Source organism: Pinus tabuliformis, chromosome 7 (genome assembly GCF_031772625.1).
Source record: "Pinus tabuliformis cultivar Carrire ecotype Pingquan chromosome 7, CPIR1, whole genome shotgun sequence".
NCBI lineage: Eukaryota > Viridiplantae > Streptophyta > Pinopsida > Pinales > Pinaceae > Pinus > Pinus tabuliformis.
The window spans coordinates 250,809,028-250,830,232 of record NC_142293.1 but is presented as its reverse complement, the minus strand read 5'-3'; the positions used below and the strand labels follow the sequence as shown (position 1 = coordinate 250,830,232).

The window sequence follows — 21,205 nt, the reverse complement described above, 5'->3', positions numbered from 1 at the left end:
CCCAAAAACAAGCAAGTAGCTAACTAGGAATTGAAATGTTTGAATATCTCTATTTTGAAAAAGTTCGAACATTAACATAGATTTATAATTTTTATAGATTCAAATTTTGATAAAATGATGAGGATAGATATATATAAAATAAAGTTAGTAGATTTTGGTGTTGAAGATGAATCACAGTTGATGGTTGGAAATGGGTTCATAAATATCTTTTTTTGGTATTGAATATGAATCACAATTGATAGTGTGCAACCTATTGACAGAAATCTTTTTTATATCATTTTCACCAAAAATATTTTCTTAACATTTAAATTATAAATCACAGAAACCTAAAATCAAAAATATTAATAATAATATAATATTTTGAAACTGAATAAATCTAAAGCATCCATATTATTAGAATCATTAGGACTATGGACAATGCCAGGAGATACAAAGTTATAAATATGGCACCATTTCTGAAGTTTAGCAAATGCTAAACGGATATATAACACATAGAGATTCAAGAACGCTTTTCAGTTCTCTCTGAGTGCAACGTAATCTGCAAGACCCAACAAAGGTGTAGCCTTCCTTGGATTGAAACAAGATAGCTCCTCCTTACCTCTCTTCACCAATTCAACAGTAAACTCCTTTGCTTTCTCCAGACCCATTAGCTTCGGATAAGTGGCCTTATCTCTAACCAAATCTTTTCTTGTCGTCTTCCCAATTTCTTCTGACAATTTTGTGACATAGAGTATGTCATCTACAACCTGAAAAAGAAGCCCCAAGCAACGGGTAAACCTTTGAATTCTCTCAATTTCATCTTTCAAAGCACCACCAATGATCACCCCACACACAGTTGAGCACTCCAATAGCACTCCAGTCTTGTGAATATGAATCCATTCCAGAGTCTCAAGCTCAATAGAAGCATCTCACTCACTCTCAAGATCCATAATCTGGCCACCCACAATCCCTTGGGATCCTATTGCTCTACCTAATTTAGATACCAGCCTCAAAATCACAAACCACTTGTGATCCCTTCATAATAGGTTACTAACTGCCTAATAGGCCTTATAAAGTGAACCATTTTATATTAAATAGGTATCCACTATTATATAATGCACCTTATTCAAACAAGACGATCAGATACAATAATTAACTAACTCTTAGATAGACTAAGGTATGGAGGTTAATACAAGACCTTTACAATCAGATCATTGGTTTGTAACATGTGGCTAAAGGTAGCATTGACAAAAAATGAGTGTTAAACAATACTGCCAATAAGGAAAATAAAGGAAAATGAAGATGGGATAGTTTAAGGCTATAGGAACGAATTACCAATGATTGTGATTGTTAGTTCCCTATAATACTAGTGTAGCCCCCATATTGTTATTGTTGTGCCCCATAGAAGCCCACTATTTTTATTGTTGAGATCTTACTTTATTATTGTTATGTAAGCCCTAATTATATTTTGACCCTTTAAACTCCTATATATAGTAAGGAGGCCTTGTCATCTTAATCATCCAAGAATTTTTCATTAATGTGATGTAAGGGGAGGTTACCCCCTCATTGTAGCTTATTATCTAGGCATTGATCTATCTTTTCTTATGTTTTTGTATTATTTTGATTTGGATACATAACCTTTGGTATCAGAGGTAAAAATAGAGCATGATAGTCTTAAATAGTACTACTTGGAACAAAGAGAATCTTTAGAAGAGCAGCAAAAATGGGTCATGAAGATGTTGGGTTATGACTTTGAAATCATCTACAAAAAAGGGAAGCTAAATGTTGTTGCAGATGCACTCTCAAGAAGGGACGAGGATGTGGAAGAATTGTTTTGTGCCATTTCTATTATCCAACCTAATTGGATAATTGAAGTATGAGATGGATGGAAGAATGATGAAGAAGTGTGGACACTCATTCAAAAAATTTAGCAAGATTCCAGTGCCTATGCTACATTTATCTAGAGAAATTATTCACTATGGTACAAATATCGCTTATATCTATGTAAGAACTCCCAACTCAAACAAAAGTTTCTTTTGGAATTCCTCACCTCTCCTATAAGAGGCACTCACAATTTTTAAAAACTTACCACAATGTCAAGAAGGAATTTTTGGGATGGCCTTAAATCTGATATTCAGAAGTTTGTGGTAGAATGTTTAGTTTTCCAACAAAATAAATTTGATACAATTACAACCCCGAGTATTTTACAACCACTAGCCATTCCAAGTCAGTGTTAGGAGGTTTCAATGGATTTTATCACGGGTTTACCCAAGTCCAAAGGAAAGAGTCTCATCATGGTGGTAATTGATAGACTTATCAAGTGTGCACACTTTTTTGCACTATCTCATCCTTTCAAATCCAGTACAGTTGCTACTATTTTTTTTATAAATAGTTCAAAAGATGCAAGGAAACCCAAAGATTACTATAGGTGATAGAGATCCCACTTTCACTGAAATTTTTGGACAGAATTACTTTCTTATCTTGGTACTCAATTATCTCATAACTCATCTTATCATCCTTAATATGATGGGAAAATTGAGATAGTGAATAAATTTTTGGAAGCATATCTTCATTTCTTTGTATCTAAAAAACAAACACAATGGGTCAAGTGGTTACCACTGGCAGAGTGGTGGTATAACACTTCCTTCCATACCGCAGTAAAAATAACCCCATTTATGGCACTTTATGGATATCATCCATCGTACATGACATTGTCTTTAAGAGACAATTCTAAGGTCTAATCAGTGGAATATCACATCAAGCATCGACAACAAGTTCTCCAACTCTTAAAGGATAACCTAACTCTAGTGCAGACTTGAATGAAACAATAATCAAATGAGCATCATAGTGGAAGATGTTTTAATGTGGGTTATTGGGTATTTTTATGTCTACAATCATACAAATAAATGTGCCTCAAGCAAGATAAGAAGGATAATAAATTATCATCCAAGTACTATGGCCCTTACAAGGTGTTCAAAAGATTGGTACTATGGCATACAAATTGGAGTTGCCTACATCTTTGTGAGTACACCCAGTTTTCCATGTTTCATGCTTGAAGAATGTTATAGGTGACAAGTTCCCAGTTCAAACTATATTGCCAAAACTTGACGAGGAAGGAAAATCATATTGGATCCTGAAGCAATCATGGAAACAAGAATCTGGAAGTTACGGAATCTATAAATTTTAGAGTATCTCATTAAGTGGAAAAACTTATTTGTTGAAGATTCTAGATGGAAGGATGAGTATTTCAAATAGAAGCATCCATAACTACTCAAGCATTGAGAACAACACTTTTTTGAAGTAGAAGGGCATGTTAGGTCCCTATAATTCTACTGTAGCCCCCATATTGTTATTATTGTGCCTCATAGAAGCCCACTATTGTTATTTTTGAGCCCTTCATTTATTATTGTTGACCCTATAGACTCAACCATTGATAGAGAAAGCATTGATAGAGAAAGCATAATCATTGTGTTTATAAATTGGCGCTATTATTCAATATCTACCTATTAGGAAAATAAGAAATTATCAAAGGAAACAACAATACATTTAGCCATATGATACTAACCATCACTCTAACCAAAACTCCATATTATAACCAAGCAACGAATAGAACAAGCACGAAATAGAGTGCTAAACCACACACAACATTTAAATATCATTAACACAATTTTTTTACTTATAAACCCAAATGGAAAAATTAACATTCGATGGGGACTTTGATTAAGCTTGGAAATAGATACAAAGGGTGAGTTATATATAGATTATGTGTATTGCTACTCACTAACAAAATTATAGATTACATTGGCTTAGGGACAACTTTCTGTGTTCAAGCAAGTTTTTTCTCCCAAGCCCTTGATTTTTATTTTATTTTCTATGTGCTTCACAGTCCTTGGAGATTAGTGACTATGGTATCCACAAAATATTTGTACCAAGCATATCTACCCCGAAAGGATCACTTCCTACCATCTCAACCACAAGGCTTGACTCCAAGAGTGTCGAGAGAATTGAACCCATTACCTCTCAATCAGAGAGGAGCTTTAACGACGGGGACTCAACCAACTAAGTTAGCCCTCAAGGCTACTCCCAAGCCCTTGATGCTTCTAAAGATGACATTTTTCTTCATTTCCTCTCTAGCTCTCCTCCTCTCCTCTTCATTGTCCTCTAATTCAATAGGTTTCATTTTTAATAAAGATACTCAAATTGCCAAGTATCTATATTAATTGTTCATATTCTCATCTCTTTAGTTATGGACAATTAATTCAAACTTTTCTAATATTTAAATACAATTTTTAAAATGAGAGAAAAGTCTCAGTTCTATTTCAAATGACATCTTCCCATTTAAACGCTTTTGTTCCCCGTAAGGATTAACTCAATTATCTAGTTTCTTCTTAATTGCAATTGTGTGCTTGCATCCTCTACTATCGCAAATCAAGGCTATTTGATTGGTTGTGATGGAATCTTAAACAACCCTATCAAGTCATCTATTTGTGGCAATCTATGATTGCATCTAGAGTTGCATTCTACTACAGCTTAGTATGAGGGGGATGTATGATTTCTTATGTGCTCAACGTAGAATTGACACATGTCCTTTAAATTCATATTATTAAAAATAAAATATTTTAGTATAAAAAATATCAATGTATTAATATTTTTTTATTAAAAAAGGCTAATAATTTATAATATCAAAATAGAAGTATTTTAGTTAACAAATCTAAAAATAGTAGTTTATAATTGATTTTTTTAATAAAAAATAATAAATACATATAAAAAAAATTGATTAATTTCTTTCTATACTTCAAAAAAGGAATAAAAAAGTTTCCATATATAAATTAAGAATAATATTTTATATTATATTTATCAATAATATTTTATATATATCAATAATATTTTATATTATATTTACTAGCTAGTATGAGCTTACATCCATTTAAATCTGAATCTATCATGGGCCTAGAGGATCGTACAAACCTTCTTTTTGGAGTGTAAAACTTGACATAGGGATTTGATACATCTGAGAGCATGATAGATCCGGGGTTACATGGATCTAAGTGGATATATCTCCAAATAATGGTACTTCCACTACAAGATGGAAGATCCCAAATAGGAACTACTTTTGGCATTAACTTATTGGCGACTTCATTAGTGAAGATGATATTTTCTACCATTTTTATGTGTTTATCATCTCTAAAACATAATATCACATTAAAAAGTCATATATTTGATTTATATATTTAACTATAATTTATACAAATTTTTAATATTCAAAAATATCATTTTATGCAATGTAGAAGATTTTTCACAATTATATTTATTTTCTACAGTAATATATTTTTATATTTACTAATTTGTACAATTTTTCAAATTGTACACATTAATATATTAAAAATATAATTTAAGTATATAATAAATTGTTATTAATCTTATTATTTAATTATAAAAAAAAATGATATTAATCATCAATCAAAATAGGTTTTATTGTCATATTTCAAATAAATCTATACATTCTATCCAATACCTAAATTATAGTAAACTAAATAATTAACTAATACAATCACATTAAAAATATTAATGTGGTTGACATAGTCAAAGGCTTCATAGATATAACCAAAAAACTATTGCAACACAAAGAATGTCTTACTAATGCACACATTTACCTAATTAACCATGTATAAAAAGGTTATGGGTCAACTTTACTTAAGAAAAAAAGGGAATTATAAATTAATGTTATAAATAATAATGAGGAGCTTATTAGAATTGGAATAATCTCAAATCCCTAGGAAATTGGTGGGGAGTGAGCCACGTGCAACATGAATTTTTTAAATTTATTAAAGGTCATTGCAACTTAACAAACTCTTTAATACACTATAGCTGTTGATGGGCATTAAGACTAAGCATAAGCTGAGCATATTCCCTTGAGAATCAATGTAGACCCTAATTAAAAAGATCAAAATCAAAATCAACAAATCCTCGTCTACCTTAAGTTGAAATAAGAAAATTTCGGCAATTAAGATAAAGTAAGGTAAACTAATTCTATTAATTAAACAGTTAATTAGTTAATTAAATAACTAATTAGTTAATTAAATAACTAAATAAAAACCATAAAATATAGATTAGTTAGAGTTGACACTAGTTCTATTCCATACCTAAATTATTATAAATTAATTAATTAATTAAGATAAATTAAAATAAACTAAATTTATTAGTTAAATAGCTAACTAAAAACCAAAAAAAATGTAAATTAATTGGCGATACAATTTATATTCCTGTATATTACCATGAAAGTGACCTGACCCACTTGCCAATTCTACCCAAATAACCTCCCAAAAACAGCCAAGCAGCTAACTAGGAATGGAAATGTTTAAATACCTCTATTTTGAAAAGGTTCGAACATGAAAATAGATTTATAATTTCTGTAGATTCAGATTTTGATCAAATGAGCAGGTAGATATATAAAAAATATTAATTAATATATATATATATATATATATTAATTAATTAAGTGTAAATTTTGATGTTGAAGATGAATTACAGTTGATGGTTAGAAATATGTTTGCAAACTTTTTTTTTGTTGAAAATAAATTATAATTAATAGTGTAAAATTTGTTTACAAAAATTTTCTTTTTATATCATTTTCACTAAAATTATTTTTTTATAATTTTTAAATTATAGATCACAGAAACCTAAAATCATATTCTCAAAAAATCCAATATCATTTTCACTAAAAATATTTTCTCATCCTAGAAACCTAAAATCATATTTTGAAATTGAAGAAATCTAAAGCATCCGTCCATAATATTAGAATCATTGGGACTATGGACGATGCCAAGAGATACAAAGTTATAAATATGGCACCATTTCTGAAGCTTAGCAGATGCTAAACAGATACATAACACATGGAGATTCAAGAACGCTTTCCATTTCTCCCTGTATGCAATGTAATCTGCAATACCCAACAAAGGTGCAACCTCGTTGGATCGAAACATGATAGCTCCTCCTTACCTTTCTTCAGCAATTGAACAGTAAACTCCTTTGCTTTCTCCAAACCCATAACAAATCCTTTCCTGCTGTCTTCCCAATTTCTTCCGACGATTTTGTGACACCAAGTATGTCATCCACAACCTGATACAGAAGTCCCACGTGACGGGTAAACCTTCGAATTCTCTCAATTTCATGCTCGGACGCACCACGAATGATGGCCCCACACACAGCCGAGCACTCGAGCAGCACTGCAGTCTTATGAACATGAATCCATTCCAGAGTCTCAAGATCAACCGAAGCGTCCCGCTCGCTCGCGACCCACTTCACATATCACCCTTCAGACCCTGTTGCTCTACCCACTTCACATATCACCCTCAAAATCCGATCACTCCCCACCGTTTTGCTCAAAGGCAAATGAAAGAAGTGCATCCCCTGCAACAAGAGCAGTGCCTTAAATCATCATTGTCAATGCAAGGCAAGTCATCATGGATCAAAGACATTGTGTGGATCATCTCCATTGCTCCTGGGTCCCTCCCACAAGCTCACAAGCTGCAATGCACAGAACAGGACGAATCCGTTTTCTTCCTGCAACAAAAGAATACCTCATGGATTCATATATTTTCTTGGGATGACTCAGTGGGATAGCCTTATCCAGAGCCTCATTCACTGCCAGTGCCTTGGAAAGCATGTACTCCTTGAAATCAAATTCAACGAAATCTGTGTTTGATGGTCTAACTGACGATACGACCAGATGTCTATATGACAAAAGCCCACGAGGAGCCAGATGGTCGCCAATAGAAGTACTGGGAATCGAAACTCTCCTCAGATTACTTTCTTGAGAAGCAATATTCATAAAATACAGGCCATGGCAGCTAGCTGTTGGCAGCAATATTATTAATTACTGCAACGAAAAACAGAGATTGAAAACAGGTAAGTAGATGCAACAGAAGAATAAATGCATATGAATTCAAAGAAGTTTGTACTATTGAAAATTTTAACTTTATTACTGACATGTATGAGGGACAAGAATGATCATATTACTACACGAACATACTCAAATTTTTCCAGTACCTTAGAAGAACAGTGAAGAAGAACTGGGTTGCGTGCTTGTTGGGGAGCATGCATGAATTTCCTTTAAAGAGTGTTTGGACCATAATGCCCATCACAAACGACAAAGGTTACAGATGCCGATTAGAAATGTCTGCACAAAATTCTCTTGGGAAGAAATTGTTGTCAAAAATATAATTTATTAAATTTATTAAAACTCAATGTAACTTAACAAACTTTGTAACACATTAGAGTCGTTAATAAAAATTAAGACTAAGCATATGTTGAGCATACTCCAATGAAAATCAATATAGGCACTCAATTAAAAAATAAAAAATAAAAAGTCAACAGATCCTCATCCACCTTAAGTTGAAATAAGAAGTCTTCAGCAATTAATGTGAAAGATACCATAAAAGAATTATAAATATTAATTATAATTGGATTTTAATTATAAAAACATAATCAAAATCATGCCTCAATGTATATTAGCATGATACAACATCTCAAGCATACTAGATCATACATGGATATCATAACCATAACAATAATTATCTAACATGCATGCATAATAACGTATAGGAGACTGACACGCATACATAGCAATATGCATTACCCTAAGGTCCAGTGCTGCAACTTAGCTCTGATACCACCCTGTAACACCCCACCCCACATTTACCCGCTTTTACAATCTCTCTAGGGTAAACATAAGCTGAGAGTTACTATGACAGAACCATACATCCAAGTTCCAGTTACGGAGGTAGGGTTTAGTAACCAGAAACTTACCAATACCTCTCAGGGACACCTGATTACCCAAATGTCATACAACATCCACTGTCGATCTAACCTTGAGCTCAAACTTCTTTTTACCTAACCTCATAGGCCATAAAAACACATGCCAAGTTTTGCATGCTACCAGAAGGCTCCATCTCCATGGACAAACCTTCCTTCATGTGGTTGCAACGAAAATTTCCTATTTCATAGGGTGCAGCTAGAAACCCTGATCCATATTTTTAGGATTAGTTCCAATTCATTTGCCTAAAACTGCCCAAATTTCTCCAAAATCACCTTAATCACCTACAGGAGTCATTAGTCACAATTATTGACTCAATTCCTACTCAAAATTATCAAATACATGAAAATCATTTAGACAAAAACTTTGCAATCAAGGTACCCATAGGCCATAAATGCATAGTTTCATTAGAGAATCACCAAGAAGGATTGTTTCCCTCTCTTACTAGATGCAATAACATACAATAACCTATGAAATCATATCAAGTAGCTAAGAAATAATTAAACCATGGAATGGATCAATAACAAGAGAACATCATAAAACAAGAAATATATCATGCATGTAACCAACATTTAACTAGAATAGGACCATGACAAACTAATCATAAAATCAGAACGTGTGCTCATTAATCTCAATAAGAATAAACACATTAATATGTATGCAAATTCCAACCAAATTGGGGAATTTCACGTACCACCCGACCATAGATTGGGCTGAACCAAATCTCTCTTTTAGCCAATCACCCCCATTCCATATTCCAAGCATCAATGTGGAATCTCATGGGATAAACCAAAACAAAACCATCTAGGGAATCATAGGCTAAACCACCTCAACCCTCAACCATAGTGGTTTCACCTAAACTAGTCCCGAAATCACCAAAGAAACACAAGCTTGGATGCCTCGGAAATTCTTCACCATACCCATAGGAATTCTCCTGTCTCCACCCACCTCTCAAGGGCTTCCTGAAGAAAACCATTCCCACCCCCAACCCTTGGGATTTTCCTAATACCACCTCACCCGAATCCAAAATATTCCGACAATCCAAAGCTCAACCAAGAATTAATCCCATCACACCATAGCTATCTAGGAAATGGCAAGGCAAGGCTAAAGTCATTGTCAATCCAGGAAAATCCCATGCCATTGATAGAAAAATAACATGTAAACTAAATGCATGCACCATGCATTCAAATACCAACAATGAAATCACACATGAAACATGTTACATGCAAAATCTTCATGTTGTAGATGCTCCTCCAATATTTTCCTTGTGCTCCCTTGCTTTCCTTTCCTTTTCCTTTGCTTTCTTGCTTGTGTCCAAGTGCTCTCTCTCTTCTCCTAGAGATTTATTTCTAAAAGTGATCAAAAGCTAGAATTGACAATAGTTTTCAAATGTTTTTGTAATGTATTTTTATCCTTGATGTCTACTATCTCTTCCTTTCCTTTTTCCTTTTTCCTTCATTTTCCTTCATTTTCTCTCTAATTACCTTGAATGCATATTCTTGTCTCTTCATTTTCCTTTTCTCCTATTTTCCTTTATTCCTTATATTAAATTTATGTTTATTGCCTTTTTCCTTTGCTAATGCCAATGCCAATTTCCATAGCCAATAATTAACCACAAGTGATACCCACTATAATTTTTGTTCCCTCCATTCATATTGGAATATGTGTCCCATAACCTTGGTATTGTTTTTTCCTTTAATGTCCTTTATTACATGAAACTTTAACTAGAGGTCGTTACAGTAGTCTAGGAGGGGGCTGAAAAATAGGTGTCAGTACCGAAAAAAAGTTGATGGAAAGTGTTCTCTTATTCCTACATAAATAACTCAGCTCACAAACCTCCTTTTAATTTAAATCTCTCTCTCCCCCAAAAAAAAAAAACTAAACTAAGACTTTCTATGCTCGGCATGAACCCCTGCATTGTTATGTTCATTAATCCATTGTGGTGTAACAGTAGGAGGTTGTTGATAACACTGGAGAAATGGGATTTGTTAATGATATGTGTGTGAATGGTGGAGAAAACATTCAGATGAGTTGAGTTTAAAGACAAAGTTAAACACTACAAGGAACTACGTTGAGTGGTTTCCTTCGGGTTGAGAAACAATCAAATAGTTCAACTTAAAGTTATGATTTGTTGTAGCTTGAATCAATGATCTAATATGTTTTTCTTTTGATATTAAGTGACTTGCAACTGCATATTTCACCTCATTAACAAAACTATTGATAGGAGTATGTTTTAAAATTGTTGAGAATTTCCTTATGATGAATCTCATGAAAAATTCATGTGCTTATGCTGAAGGAAAATCATGGAACTTCCAACACGAGCATATGAGGATGATTGTAGGACAAATAGAACCAGCTTAAATATATCAAAGCCAGTGGCGTGCTAGTGATGATGAATCTAGGAAAAGGGTGAGGTTATCAAGTTGGATTGGGTGCAGTAAAAGCACCAAAAACTACAAAGGATCCATTGAAATATGGTTGAGCTAATGAATTGATGCTCATTGAGTTCCTAAGAAAGAAACTGTGTATGAAAAATGTAATTGTAAACTAAGTTGTATTTATAAATATCATTATGATTTATCGTTGGCTCAAACATGTTTGTATTTGTGTTCGGGAAATAGAACACTAAGGAGGGTGCTCCTCCAAGGGGTTGGGGTTTGTGACAACCCCTTTGGGATAATCCCTTATTATAGCCATTTTGTCTAATTAAAATGGCTAAGAATTGGGACACGAATTTTAGAGCTTGGGGAGGGAGATTTCTTGGGAAAATGTAGGAAGTTGGTCATTAATTATATTCATGGAGATTGACTTGTATGCCTTCAATGGATTGACTACATCATTAATTTCAACTAGAGAAGAGAGGACAAGAACCATACTTACCTCACACAAATTCACAAGGAAAAAGGGACAAGGAAACTAAGACCAAGTTGAGCTAGCAGAAAGGAGGGAGTCTGAGGACATCTGAAATGGCGTCATGCGAGGATCTGCCATGATAGCACCCACAGGACCACATGCAATTGGAACATAACCACCAGTCATAGATAAGGAGAGGGGCCTAGGCAAAGGCACAATGACAGAACCACATATGGTTGCAACAATGGTAGTGGAAGTTGTGAAGAAACTTCTGAATGATGGGGAAGGAATTGATTCATTCATTCACAAAGGGAATTCATTGATGAATGGGAATGGATTCAGGAATTCACGAATGGATTCAATCATGGAGGGCGGGAAATTCCTCACGATAGGAGGAATAAGAAAAGATAATATGCAGAGAGAGTTTGAGAGGATGGAGTTCACTCTAGTGATATCCCAGTTGAGGAAGCCTAGCCTTGACTTTTTGAATGAAATTCATAAAGTAGTGGCTTACCTAAGGATTGGTTAACCCACTAGAAGTGGCTTTCCTTAGGACTAATGGACCCACTCGGAAGTTGTGGATTGGTAAACCTAGTTGTCAGGAGAGAAACACCCATCTACTTGGGGGTTTAATGAACCAATGGGTATAGCCATGGGGCTGATAACACTCGTGATTTCCATAATTGATGAACTACTTGGAGAAGTGTTTTTATGCTCCTAAAGTAGCTTATCCAACTAATGAATCTTCCGATGTTAAAATGAAACTCTTCTCTTGAAATCGAGTTGTGACTCACTATGCCTATAAATAACCTTGTGTTGATGATGACTAAGTTAAAATCCTTTTGGTATAATAGTAGAGAGTTGTTAAGAACACATAAAGAAAACATGTTCCCTGTATTTGACTTCCTGATTAGTTGGTGGGTAGAGGTGGATTGACCTATGGAGACCTTGTTTCAATTGGTAGCATTGATTTTATTCCCTTGAGCACTCTTCCTCAAGCTTTGAAATTTGGCTCGAGGGTGATTGGATGCAAGAAAGGTTGCAGTACAAGCCAATCTAACATTGGGCGGAGAGTTAGAGTCCTAATCTCAGTTGTCAGGTCCTTCATTATAAGATAAGTGCATATTTTCTCTATGCGCAACTGAATTTTATATGTATACTTATTGTGCTATTTAAATGCCATTTTGAGTGTGAATAATCTTAATTTTATGTTTGAATAGGAAATGTTGATTTCCTGTGTAATTTCTAAGGAATGGTTTAAATTCTTGTGTTTATTCTGAATATCAGATTGGCTTAACTGCTCGAGTATATGGGATGTGTGAATCTATGTGATAATATGAGCTTGAAATCAACCTAATTGGCCTAAGCATAAGAGATGGGTAGTCTATTGGTTATTGAATTCTTGTATCTTAATAATTTTAAATAATAGGCCCTTATGTGTATCATTAATCTTAGGAGGGATAGCATTATATTTGCATGCTTATTCATGTGTGTATGTGTGAATGTTAAGCACATTAAGGATAGGTCAAGTGGTGAGACTCCCCGATGAAGCCCCTTCAACTAGGAAGGTGGCGCAAGCTCAGGGAGAACATCCTTATTGACTAAGTGTCATAGGATAAGCATAGCTATGTGTGTGTATGTGTGTTAATTATAAAATCTCAGAGGGGACAAGAACCATGGTTGTGTTCCAGGAAGGAGTTGCATAGAGGCATAACACCAGGTTTTGGAGGGAGACCCTCTATAAATAATGGTGTAAACCAAATATATCCCATCATATATAACAAGTCTAGTGAGTGAAAAATAACTAAGTGTCAGTTTTCCTTCCATTATGAAACAATAATATTCCTATTAGTGTCATGTTTTTGAAGGGGTGAAATGTTGATGACAGACCCCCCCTCATTCTATTGATTTGTTCCAAATGATTATCCATCATTTATCTGGGGGCGAGGAACCCACCCACCCACCCACCTGACGTCATGAGGGGAAGGGGGGTCCTCATTTGATCTCAACTATCAGTTTCCTCGGCATATGAGGGTCATTGATCAGATAAGGGGGAGCTTGAAGTTTTGTTATTATATATATATATATATATATATATATATATATATATATATATATGATAGGATGGACACATGGATATGATGATGTCATCAGGACATTGGAGTGATGTCACCTTGGTGGTTTCAGAAGGAGGGCTACGAGAAAAGGCCGAGGGGGGGAATGTTCTAATATAGGTCGGCATGACAGGGGAATGATGTCACCCTAGCGGTTTGAATAAGGGGATAGGGATAAACGGTAGAGGTATTCACATCCTATGGAATAGAAATATCCTAGAAATTAACAAAGACAGGTTCTATCCCAGGGGATTTAGAAGGAGACATGAGCGAGACAAGAACGCCTAAGATGGAGTAATTCTTGGCAATGATGGAAGAGGTTTTCTATCTCAGGGAATTTAGATGGTGATGTCAATGAGCAAGAATCCCTCATTTAATTTGGGTTGTTGATCCTTATGATGGATGCACTTCGTTGATCATCCAAGAGGGTTACATCACGATCTTTGTGGACAAAGGTCAAGATTGAATGGTGTGCCACAATGGCGTCACTATGAAACAAAGCTTGAAGAGGGATTACATGGTAGTGAGATGGGATGCCATGTGGGAACCACACAAGCTCCATGTGGTAGGACATTGTGATGTGGCAAAAGCTCATTGGCAAAGCCTATACATGGCCATATCTATCAATTCGAAAGTTGGATTGAGGTAAAATTTTATATTTTCATAAAGCTCTCAACGAGCCAGACACAATGGTCATGTTTATTTTGGGTTTGGAAGAGTTTAAAAAATTATGAAATTTTTAGACCCTATTTCCATTACAGGGCTATGGAGGTTGGGTCAATGATAATAATGCCACTTTCTACCTTTAGTATGGGCTATGGGTGGATGGAGGTATGTTGCAATTTTGCATACTCTTCATATCATATTTTTTAATAGATTTTAGGTTCTAATTTAGAATCCCATCAATATCCCATTACATTTCTAAATCACATGCTATGGAGGGCATGTCATACTCTAAAATCAATTACTCAACTAATGGGTGAAACTTCCATGTCATAGGGAACTAGTTTTCAATTTTTTGGTACTCTAGGCTCATGTTACTATTATTAATAAGAATAAGGCTCAACTAGTAGACAAATATGATGGTATAGGACATATGTGATAATAGATTCATGATGGGGTTGTTCAATAACACCATCCTTCTTCATAAAAATTGCATAGGTGACATAGTATACATTGTATTTTAAGGGGGGGTTTCTTCCCATCGGGATTTCCCTCTTTACCTGACTCTCCTCATATTGTGTCTTAAATAACTTGTTGCATGAGTACCTAAAATGGTTGCAAATTTATAGGATTCATTGATTTTTTTACATAGTTGTTATACATGAGTACCTAACATGACTAAAAATTTCCAAGACGTGTTGACTAGTATAACCCCCAGTTAGGCTTTAAGGGGTTGTTGGTGTACACTACACTTAATAGTTCATCAAAATCACATCAGTACATACACTATGGCCATCATTGGACTCTTTTTTGTACATTATTAGGGGCACATAGAACCACTTTTCATTCACTACTGGACATTCCCTATCATTTGGCACATTATCTATTTTTAGGGTTTTCTATATTTAGTGGTTTTATTTTTAGCAAGGGGTGCAACCTAGGATGACATGTTGTACTAACTAAACATTGGTTTGAGGATTAAATGGATAATTCCACTACATTAATGTACATTCCCTCATGCATAGGACTCCCTATTGTGATTGTGCAATTCCTCCCTAATATTTAGAAATTAGTCACCATTTTTCTCTCTCCTCCTCTTGTTAGTTGACTTTTAGTCCTATTTTGGAGTTTATCCTAGTTTAATTGGTAAATGTTTTGCATGTGAGAGTTATTGATCAGTTCTAATTGATTTCTAACTCCACTTGCTTCCAATTCACTCCATTATAGGATATTTTGCTAATTTTGGGTCTCCCAAACTAATTTGGACTCACTTGCCAACTAAGGAAAATGATTTTTAGTAAACTAAGTGCATGTTGTTGAGATCCCAATCTAATTTGAATTTCTTATTCATCCTAAAGTGTCTGTATATTGTATCCATAATATAAAATCATATTTTATGAGTAATTTGAATTGTCTCCTTGGTTCATTAGTCAATATCTCAGTACTTTTATTCTCTCTTCTTTCTTGTTTTGCAAGTAGCTAATCTAGTATATTCGCACACTTAGATCCTATTATTGTTCTTAAAATAAAATAGCTAAGTGGATGCGTTGAACCTCAAAAATAGAAATGGATTCTACAAAGATAATTTTTCACCTGTTTAGGAAGAGAATAAGGATAATGGTAAGGCTAATGGATAAGGCTATGCTAGTGCATTATGATGCCATGTCACTACTATACCACTTCCTTGTCAATGCTACATGTCATATTATATGGTAGAACCTACTAAAATTAGACATGTTATAAATAGGCCACCTACGGGTAATGTATATGCTAATAATAAGCATGCTAAGAATAGACATGTTAATTGGTTGGAGGTAAAGGAAAGATGGCCAGGGTTATCGTGAGTGTTCCGTATCAGTCTTCCACCACATGGTTCTTATTTACTCCTACCATGCATGATGGTTCAAATGTTCGTGAATGGCATCTCGCTCATGTGCCAAGTCTAGATCTGTTTAGGCACACGGTGATCCTTGATAAGGTGTCTATCCCTTTCCCTCTATATTTTGCAGGTGAGGTGTCATTCAGATTGGAAGGTAAGACTTTTATTATAGTAGAGTATTGTTTGTTTAGAACTGATCCATTTAAGCAAATGGAACTAGAGATCCTCAATTCTATGAGTGAATTGATGTGTCGAAATGGAGGATTAACTGTAGAGTTGTGTTGCCTATTTTTTTATTTGACAGTTTAGTGTTTCCCTTCTGTAGATCGGGTGGTATATGTGGAATGGCATTCAGTTATGAATTTTTTTTTTTCCGCTACATATTTTCTCAAGTCCAATCCCCTCATATCCTTACTTCTGCGTAGATTTGGCTGCATATTTATGTGAATATCGAATATGGAATCTAGATCTAGGATCAGAGATATATTTCCAAGTTTTTATTAAAACCCCAGGTGGAAAATCAACCTTATTTTGGGTTAATGCCTCTGATCGCATTAAAACATTGAAGCAGAATATCCAAAATATTCTGGGTATTTCGATGATCTTATAAAGCCTGATCTGTGGAGGAAAATCAATGCAAGATGACTTGAGGTTACACTATTATAACATTATTCCTTCATCCATCATAATCTTAAATTTGAGGCTTCAGGAAGGCTCATCTTGATTAGGTGAAAATTTCTAATTCATTCTAGACAGTTAGGAAGAAGCCCGCATCATCTGGGCAAGGCCAGAACCTACCGGGCCCCTACATTGTTGATCAAATGGAACATGCTCTAGCAATGGAAATAAATATACTAGAGGTAAAGGATCTATTTGACATCGTCCAATCACGAGTTATTGTGTGTAGGTTTAATGGCTTCTGGCCCAAATAAGAGGACCTTCAGTAGTGGATATTCTCTAATTGGATGCCAATCTACGACATTCATCTCTGTTATAAAGGATTTTTTATCATCCAATTTGACACCCATAAGGACTTGGACTATGCTCTAAATGAAGGTCTATGGTTTTGGGAGAGTGCAGGTCTATTTATTACCCCTTGGTTTCCATGATTTGATGTTAACACTTTGGTGGTTTCTAAAATTCCAATATGGGTAAGAATGTATAATATTCCTCTCCCTTTCTCGCACCACCAGGTGTTAGAGGGAATTAGATATACGCTGGGAAAATACATCAAGACAGATATAGAGAGAGTTGATAAAGGTATTTTTACCTTTGCCTGAATCTGTGTAGAGGTGGATCTTAGCAAGGGAATACCTGATAGCATCCACTTGCTCCATAATAGTTTTCATTGGACCCAGCCTCTAGACTTTGAGAACATGACATTTAGGTGTCACATTTACCTTCAGACTCGTCATTTACAAAATACATGTCTGCAAGCAAAGAAGTTTCCAAATAGAGAAAAAGAAACAACCCAAAAAGTAAAAGGGATGGCAAGTTCCAGATCCACATATTTCAGAAGAAGAGAATGAAGAATTTGTGGTGAATGAGATGAGTGAGGAGGTACATGTTCAAAAAGGCACACCAGAAACCAGTAAGGAAGAGGAAGTTGGAGCAACGATCCATAGACAGAAAACTTTTGAAAAATCAGGGAATGGAGTGCAACAACTGATGGACGCACCCCCTCATTTAGATATGGGTGGAATGAAATGAACCCATGCCTCAGAGAGCTCAGATTCAGAAAAAGAAGTCTCTTTGAATGAAAATAAAATCAATTGGCAATTGTCAGTGCCACTCCTTCACAAGGAGTCTGGCGAAAACTTGAAAAGAAGAAAGGTAGAAAGGGTTAGGCAAATAGATTCTATTTTTCTAGATATACATTTTTAGTTAGTTCCTGAACATCTATTTTGGTCAGCTATAGTATGTCACATAGTCATTTCTAATATGCCTTCGGGCATCTACAACATGTAATTTTGATTTTTATTAGTGGAGATAATGGTTTTTCCTTGGGGAAAAACAATAGACGTACTAAAAATTGACAAACTAACAACAGAATGTTATAAATAGACATCCTAATAATAAAAAAGGTTATCAAGACATGCTATAAGTAGCAATCCTCCTAAATATTGGAAATATGTAGGAAAATGTGCACGTACACTAACAAATCCAATATAAAAAAATTTGGTCAAATATGGCACAATAATACTGGAGTTGTGCACATGGAAACCTTTAAAATTGAGAAGCCTTGTTGAATGACCTCATTCCAAACAAAGGCATTCCTTTTGAGTAGCAATTTTAAGGGATAAATAATTTTTCCATAATTTTTCACAACTTCTTGTAGTTGTTTGTAAGTCTTAAGAATCCATGCAAGTTGTCCAAGATTTTTTTTCCCTCCTAGCTTATAATTTGACCCAAGTATTCAACCTTTGAAGCCCCCAAAAACAAATTTGAGAATTCTATGAATAGCTAGTGATCCTATTGGAGTTGGAATGCTTAATCAACATGATCTATGTGGTTTTCCCATGTTTAATTAATATCAAAATAACATAAATGAGTACTAGCACAGAATTGCATAGGAATGGGTAAACATCTTGTTCATGAAGCCTTGGAAGGTTGATACAGCATTACAAATGAAAAAATGCATTAGTAAAGTCTCATGATGACTTTCATATGTAGGCAAATTTTTGTTTGGGATGTCCACCTCTTTCATCTTGATCTGGTGGTAGCTAATTTTAAAGAAAAACATGGCTTTATGAAATTCTTCCAAGACGTCACCAATAATTGGGACACGAAATTGTCCTTGACAGTCAACTTATTGACAACCTAGAAATTAGAACACGTGAAAATTACCTTCGTTCTTTAATATCATGACCGTTGATGATGAGTACATGTTAGTACCAAGTTATATGACTCATACCTCCAATAATTCTTGAATTATCTTTTCAATCTCAGTTTTTTGTGCAAAAGGATGCCAATAAACAAAGACACACATTGGGTGGTTGACTACTTGGAATGATGGGAATACCATGGTAACGTTTGCCACATGAAGGTGGTAAACCTTGTGTCATATCAAACACTTGTTGATTCCTAAAGAGAACCAATGAAAAATCAAGGTGAGTCTCTTGTGGTGTGTTGTTGACTACATATATTGAATTAAACTATGGAATAATATTTGGCTATCCTTTCTTCGACAACTTCTCTATACAATGAGAGGTGGAAATTTTAGGGGGACTAGATGTAACTCCCTTGAGGGTATGTTTATGCCCTTATTGCATGAATCCCATGTATAATTCTTCAAACTTCATAGCGACTGGTCCCAAAGTGAATAACCATTCTACCATAAAAACTATATCACAGTCACCCATTTCAATATAAAAAAATGTTTTTTTTTTTGTAATTTTGCATTTCCATAGCAACCCCGCATTTCATCATACCACCCTTGGCGATCATAATTTAAAAATTAGTTATGGGATGTAAATGAAAATGGGTGTCTTGTGCCACTCTCCTGTGGATAAAATTATGAGTGTTGCGACTCTAAATCAACATAACTTTACAGTGCTTCATGTAGCCAACCAATTTTAAGGTTTAAGGTGCTGAAAAACTTGACAGGTCATGGAGAGAAGCTTGGGGTAGGCCTTATGGGGATCTTTTGAAGGGACTTCATCTTCTATTAGTGGGGCATCTGTTAAATCTTTAGTAGCTTGGGAGGTACTCCAAGCCCTACGGTTTGGGGTTTGGAGGTTGGAGCACCACAAGAGTCACTTGGGGGCTTAGAACCCAAGCTTGGGGTTTTGCACCCATTGATATTTGGGCCAAAACCATGAGGAATTTTGGACATGTGATGGATGGACATTATAGCGTACAACAAGGAGAATCCAACACTTTGAGAATTTTTGAATTCCGAGATGTCCTTGATGACAAATGAATTTTTGAATTTGATAATGAATTTCTAGGTGTTCAAGTCATGTAGGCTTGAAGTGAAATTAGCCAAAAGTCATGTCCCTTCACTAATTCGAGTAGCCCTTATAAAGTGTATAAATATAAGGTGAGAGAACTCATTTTACGTATCCAAATGTGCAACAATTCATAGACTTCTCAACAAGACAGTCGAGCTCAAGAAGAGATGTCGAGATTGAAGAAAGGAGAGTGTTTCGGGTTTGTACTTTCCTATTTCAGGGGTCAAGATTAAACAGGAGAAGGTCGTAGGCCTTAAGGGTTATTTTGGGAGGATGTGCATGAGTTTGAGGGACGGTTTCATCACTGTGTGTAGGGTCACAACCCTATTCCTCCTTGTAGACAAGGTCGCAGGATTGTAGGAATGTTTTGTGAGGGTCATAAGCCTTGAACGGCAATCACAAGAGGCCTAAAGGGGCAACAAGTGAGTAGGACTATGGGAAGGGATAGGTTGCAGTATTTGGAGGTCTACTGGAGTGATTTGGTGGGATACAAAAATAGTTGATTGGGTGCCCTAACCAAAAGAGTAAATGCAACAACATGTACATCCAAGCATTAAGACAATGTTCGGTGAAGATTGGATTGTTTTCTAGGTGGATCAGTCCTAGTGTGGACAGAAGTTGGAGAAGCCTATGGAATCGATTTGGAGGGATTATCTTGATGGTTGAAATCCCTTCTTAGGATCAGATTTGGCAGTTTAGTATTGGGCATCATTGGAGTGGTGGAGGGAAGCATGTTGATGCCCAAAGTAGCCCTTGCCTAGCACTCATAATGGGAGCTTGATAGTTGAAGGTTGGGTGAATATTGGAGCCTAATGTTTAGTTCTTTGATGGATGAAGGAATCTACTAGATTGGAATATTGGAGCTCATGGATTGGCCAGCCTAGAAGAGCAGATTGGATCAGCTCGTGTTCATTGTAGCAGAAGCGACTTGTAGCAGTGATAGGTGGTG

At 35.2% G+C, this 21,205-nt stretch overlaps 1 pseudogene; it reads right to left on the bottom strand.

The window, feature by feature from the left end:
- Positions 1-512: 512 nt before the first annotated feature.
- Positions 513-21,205, bottom strand: part of LOC149246790 (geranylgeranyl pyrophosphate synthase 7, chloroplastic-like) — a 45,872-nt pseudogene continuing 25,179 nt past the window's right edge.